Source organism: Myxine glutinosa, chromosome 1 (genome assembly GCF_964187855.1).
Source record: "Myxine glutinosa chromosome 1, kmMyxGlut1.1, whole genome shotgun sequence".
NCBI lineage: Eukaryota > Metazoa > Chordata > Myxini > Myxiniformes > Myxinidae > Myxine > Myxine glutinosa.
The window spans coordinates 214,659,660-214,666,004 of NC_136261.1; the positions used below are offsets into that span (position 1 = coordinate 214,659,660).

A 6,345-nucleotide genomic window follows, 5' to 3' on the forward strand; every position below is an offset into this window, starting at 1 on the left:
ACAATAAGTTTTTGGTCCAAAGCGCGACATTTCAGGGAAAGGACTGTTTTCCATTCACAATGTTCTTCGTGGAAATGACTTGTGGAAATGTAATAATTCTCGGGGAAACGTCCTGATTATAGATAAATGAATCTTCAGTCGGAAATCCTCCAGTGGGAAGAATTTCTTGTCAATCGATCCAACGGTAGCTGAGAAAAATTGTGTTTAAAATGCAGACGCATGCACACACACACACACACACACACCCCCGATCGCTGAAATCTGCTCTGCACTTCGCGAGCACAGTTTTAGAAGTAAGCTGCAATGGCCGGGAATCGAACTCAGGTCAACTGCTTGGAAGGCAGCTATGCTCACCACTATACCACCATCGCTCCATGAAACATATTCTTTTACATATGTTAAATATTTTATTCATACAATAAACAAACTTATCAAATATCCTTTCATCAATAATTATAAACCAACATCAGTGAGTGAGTCATTCGGTGAATGAGTGAGTGAATGAATGAATGATTGAGTGTGAGTGAATGAGGGAGTGACTGAGTGCTGGAGTGAATGAGTGAGTGTGTGACTGAATGAATGAAGGAATGAGAGGGGCAAACACTTCAGTCATTGGCGTTTGAACCAAACAGAATTTGACAAAACTTGGCCAGAAACTTCATATCTGATATATCTCACGAAGGCGTATTTAGTAAATAGTCAGGTTCACTTTGTCAATAAATTATATTTCGTTCAAAATCATGGTAGATTAGCAAACCTATACATTTTTGGAAAGGTTATAGCATCAGGAAACTGAAAATCAATATTTACATTTGGAGAGATACCTGTATGGCGGCCATTTTGGATTTTCAAAATGGCCACTGTAAAATACATATTTTGTTCTATTTCTGCCTCTAATTACCCTAAAAACTTTTAAAAATATACTAAACCTATATTTTCAGGGACAAGGAATCCAATGAAAGTATCAAATTAGTGCTATGGGGAATGGTAAGACACGAATCAAAGGTTTTGAATTGCAAACTACTGTCTTTATATTCGCGATAAGTTGCATAATCAAATACATGTTATCATTTTGTACAGGCAGTTAATAACATCAAAATGTGTCACAATAATTCATATCACCAAACATACACAGGCAGTCAGCAAAATCATATATACACATGCAGTCAGTATAACTTCACATCCACACAGGCAGTCAATGACAAAATATACACAGGCAGTCAATGGCATCAAACATACACGATTACAGAATATGCCATTTAGAGTTCGTCATCACTGTCCTGTGTGTCGTATCCGACAATATAGTCCGCATCGTTTTCACAGTCCGTTCCACACAAGCAAAGGTCGGTCAAATTGATTGGCAAATCGAATTGGTCGAACGAATCGAATTCGATGAATCGAATCGATCGAAGCGATTGGTCGAATGGTCGAATGGAATTGGTCGATTGGTCGAATTGAATTCGTCGGAATTGCAAAATGTAAACATTGATTTTCAGATTTTCCATGTAATAACGTTTCCAAAAATGTATAGGTTTGCTAATCTATCATGATTCTGAACGAAAAAACATCGTGAACCTGACTAAAATCGGATTTCAGTAAATAGGAGTGCAATTGCATTCACAATCTTCCTCGTGGAAAATGTGTTGTTTTGCTTGGTACATACAACTCAGGTGCAAACTATATGATGAAACATGCATTTCTGCATTGGAAGTGTAATTCGGGACTATAAGTGTGCAAAATGTGCAAACAACAAGTTTATTGCCAAAAACGCTTCATTTCAGTAAATCGGAGTGCTATTGCATTCACAATCTTCCTCGTGATCGGATTTCAGTAAACAGGAGTGTAATTGCATTCACAATCTTCCGAGTGGAAAATGTGTTGTTTTGCGAAGGACGTCCAACTCAGGTGCACACAATATGATGAAACACGCATTTCTGCATTAAAGTGTAATTCGGGACAATAAGTGTGCAAAATGTGCAAACAACAAGTTTATTGCCAAAAACTCTTAATTTCAGTAAATAGGAATGCTTTTGCATTCACAATGTTCCACAATTTGATGAAACACGTGTTTCAATATTTGAAGTGTGATTCGGGACAATGAGGGTGCAATTTGTGCAGACAATACGTTTTTGCTCCAAAACGCTTCTCTTCACGACAGAGGAGGAGCTTTTGCATGAATCATTGCACACTCTGCAAAATGTGGAGACAATAAGTTTTTGGTCCATAGCGCGACATTTCAGGAGAAGGACTGTTTTCCATTCACAATGTTCTTCGTGGAAATGACTTGTGCAAATGTAATAATTCTCGGGGAAACGTCCTGATTATAGATAAATAAATCTTCAGTCGAAGATACTCCGGTGGGAAGAATTTCTTGTCAATCGATCCAACGGTAGCTGAGAAAAATTGTTTTTAAAATGCAGAAGCACACACACATACACACCCGACCGCTGAAATCTGCTCTGCACTTCACAAGCACAGTTTTAGAGGTAAGCTGCGATGGCCGGGAATCGAACCTGGATTAACTGCTTCGAAGGTCAGCTATGCTCACCACTATACCACCATCGCTCCATGAAACACATTCTTTTCAAATGTTAAATATTTTATTCATACAATTAACAAACTTATCAAATATCCTTTTATCAATAATTAAAACCAACATCAGTGAGTGAGTCATTCGGTGAATGAGTGAGTGAATTGATTGGGTGTGAGTGAATGAGGGAGTGAGTGAGTTCTGGAGTGAATGAGTGAGTGTGTGACTGAATGAATGAAGGAATGAGAGGGGCAAACACTGCAGTCATTGGCGTTTTTTTTTTTGTTTTTTTTTTTGTATACTGAATCGAGGCTCGTGAAAGAGCTAACATTTATTTCACAAACAAATCAACCAGACAAACAAAACACACAAAAAGAGGGAGTGGAAGACAAGATGGGGAGAGAAGGGGAAGCACACAACCACAACATTTGAGAACAGGGAGAAGTGTGGGAGGGAGAGGGCTTGGGGGCAGGAGGCGTGGGGGGGCAGGAGGCGTGGGAGGGGGAGGGCGGGGGGGAGAGGTATAAAACACAAGGGGACCGAAATTAGCTGGGGTAGAAAAGATCAAGGTTTTGGATGGGGGAGGATAAGAGATGGTGGTGAACAGCTGTTTTAAAGACCTGGAGGGTGCAGTGGGATTTAAGAGAGTGAGGGAGTTTGTTCCAGAGGCGGGAGAAAAGAGGATTGAAGGAGTGAAGGTGAGCAGAAAGTCTTGATTTTGGCAGTTTAACCATAAGAGGGTTGCAGGCAGATCTTGTGCGACCTGTAGGAATATTTGGGGGACAGAGCCCAGAGAGGGCTGGGGGGGGGCAAGGCCAGAGAGGAGTCGGTAGAAGACGGAAAGACCACCAACCTGCCTGCGGTGAGTGAGTGAAAGGCCCTTGGAGTTAGCTTCATCGCGGGAGATTCCAATGATTCTGAACGCTTTGGTTTCAACAGCGTGAAGACGGGCTAGGTGTGAGGCAGGAGCACCAGACCAGAGGGGAGAGCAGTATTCCATAGAGCTGCGGATGAAAGCCTTGTATGTGGTGAGGAGCTCAGGTGTGCCAAAGAAGGACTTCGCACGACGGAGGATGCCCAGTCGGCGACTGGCTTTGGAGGCCAGATTTGAAATGTGGTTTTCCCAGGAAAGATCATGGCAAATAGTGAGACCCAAAAGCTTGAGTGACAGAACTTCTTGGAGAGGATTATTCAACAACAAACATGGCGTTTGAACCAAACACACAGAATTTGACAAAACTTGGCCAGAAACTTCATATCTGATATATCTCACGAAAGCGTGTTTAGTAAATCGGATTTCAGTAAATAGGAGTGCAATTGCATTCACAATCTTCCTCGTGGAAAATGTGTTGTTTTGCTTGGTATGTACAACTCAGGTGCAAACTATATGAGGAAACACGCATTTCTGCATTGGAAGTGTAATTCGGGACAATAAGTGTGCAAAATGTGCAAACAACAAGTTTATTGCCAAAAACGCTTCATTTCAGTAAATCGGAGTGCTATTGCATTCACAATCTTCCTCGTGATCGGATTTCAGTAAACAGGAGTGTAATTGCATTCACAATTTTCCGAGTGGAAACTGTGTTGTTTTGCGAAGGACGTACAACTCAGCTGCACACGATATGATGAAACACGCATTTCTGCATTAAAGTGTAATTCGGGACAATAAGTGTGCAAAATGTGCAAACAACAACTTTATTGCAAAAAAACGCTTCATTTCAGTTATTAGGAATGCTTTTGCATTCACAATGTTCCACAATTTGATGAAACACGTGTTTCAATATTTGAAGTGTGATTCGGGACAATGAGGGTGCAATTTGTGCAGACAATACGTTTTTGCTCCAAAACGCTTCTTTTCACGACAGAGGAGTGCTTTTGCATGAATCATTGCACACTCTGCAAAATGTGCAGAGAATAAGTTTTTGGTCCAAAGCGCGACATTTCAGGAAAAAAGGACTGTTTTTCCATTCACAATGTTCTTCGTGGAAATGATATGTGCAAATGTCATAATTCTCGTGGAAACGTCATGATTATCGATAAATAAATCTTCAGTCGGAGATACTCCGGTGGGAAGAATTTCTTGTCAATCGATCCAACGGTGGCTGAGAATTTTTTTTTCTTTAAATGCAGACACGCGCACACACACACACACACCCAATCGCTGAAGCCTGCTTTGCACTTCGCGAGCACAGTATAAAAATTAAGCTGCGATGACCAGGAATCGAACCCGGGTCAATTGCTTGGAAGGCAGATATGCTCACCACTATACCACCATCGCTCCATGAAACATATTCTTTTCAAATGTTAAATATTTTATTCATACAATTAACAAACTTATCAAATATCCTTTCATCAATAATTATAAACCAACATGTGAGTGAGTCATTAGGTGAATGAGTGAGTGATTGATTGAGTGTGAGTGAATGAGGGAGTGAGTGAGTGCTGGAGTGAATGAGTGAGTGTGTGACTGAATGAATGAAGGAATGAGAGGGGCAAACACTTCAGTCTTTAGCGTTTGAACCAAACACACAGAATTTGAAAAAACTTGGCCAGAAACTTCAGATCTTATATATCTCACGAAGGTGTATTTAGTAAATCGGATTTCAGTAAATATGAGTGCAATTGCATTCACAATATTCTGGATTTCAGTAAATAGGAGTGCAATTGCATTCACAATCTTCCTCGTGGAAAATGTGTTGTTTTGCTTGGTACGTACAACTCAGGTGCAAACTATATGATGAAACACGCATGTCTGCATTGGAAGTGTAATTCGGGACTATCAGTGTGCAAAATGTGCAAACAACAAGTTTATTGCCAAAAACGCTTCATTTCAGTAAATCGGAGTGCGATTGCATTCACAATCTTGCTTCACAATCTTCACAATCTTCACAATTCACAATCTTCCTTCACAATCTTCCTTCCAAATGTAAATGTAATACCCAAAATGTTTGGCCTATGTTGATACTTGTGAAATCCCTAAAATAGGTTGTTGGCCTATAATGACCTCAAAACGAATTGGTGGTTGAATTCAGTGACCTGTTATGCAAATCCTCTTAAAATTTTAAGTCAATCAGATGAAAATTGAGGATTTTAGAAATTTGGCTTATGTTGACCTTTTGGCCTATTTGACCTATGTTGACCTCAAAAATACTTGGTGGTTGAATTCAGTGACACGATATGCAAATCCTCTTCAAATTTAAAGTCAATCGGATGAAAATTGAGGATTTTAGAAATTTGGCTAATGTTGACCTTTTGGCCTATGTTGACCTTTTGGCCTATGTTGACCTCAAAAATACTTGGTGGTTGAATTCAGTGACACGATATGCAAATCCTCTTCAAATTTCAAGTCAATCGGATGAAAATTGAGGATTTTAGAAATTCGGCCAATGTTGACCTTTTGGCATATGTTGACCAAAAATATAATTGATGGTTGAATTCAGTGACCTGATATGCAAATCCAGTTCAAATTTCAAGTCATTCGGATGAAAATTGAGGATTTTAGAAATTTGACAAAGTTGGTGACCTTTGGCCTATGTTGACCTTTTGACCCCAAAAACAATAGGCTTCTTGCTTATGACGAACTTCTACCATTTGGTGAAGTTTCATTAAGATCGGTTGAAAATTGTCACCTGTAGGCGACTGACATACTGATAAACAGACCGACAGACAGAACAACGCACAAGACCAACCAATATACAGACTTGGCATTTAATATGGAATATTTTTTTTGTTGGGGTGAACTTACTTTTCAAGATGTCTTAGAACCAAAAGTTCATTGGAATTATGTTGAAATTATTCTAGATTTTGTTAATGTG

The 6,345-nt window shown here is 39.7% G+C and overlaps 1 non-coding gene across 1 annotated transcript; it reads right to left on the bottom strand.

Annotated features, from left to right (window-relative positions):
• Positions 1-299: 299 nt before the first annotated feature.
• TRNAG-UCC (transfer RNA glycine (anticodon UCC)) lies at positions 300-371 on the bottom strand. Its single transcript has one exon. It is a non-coding gene; the product is annotated as a tRNA-Gly (tRNA).
• Between the last annotated feature and the right edge of the window lie 5,974 nt (positions 372-6,345).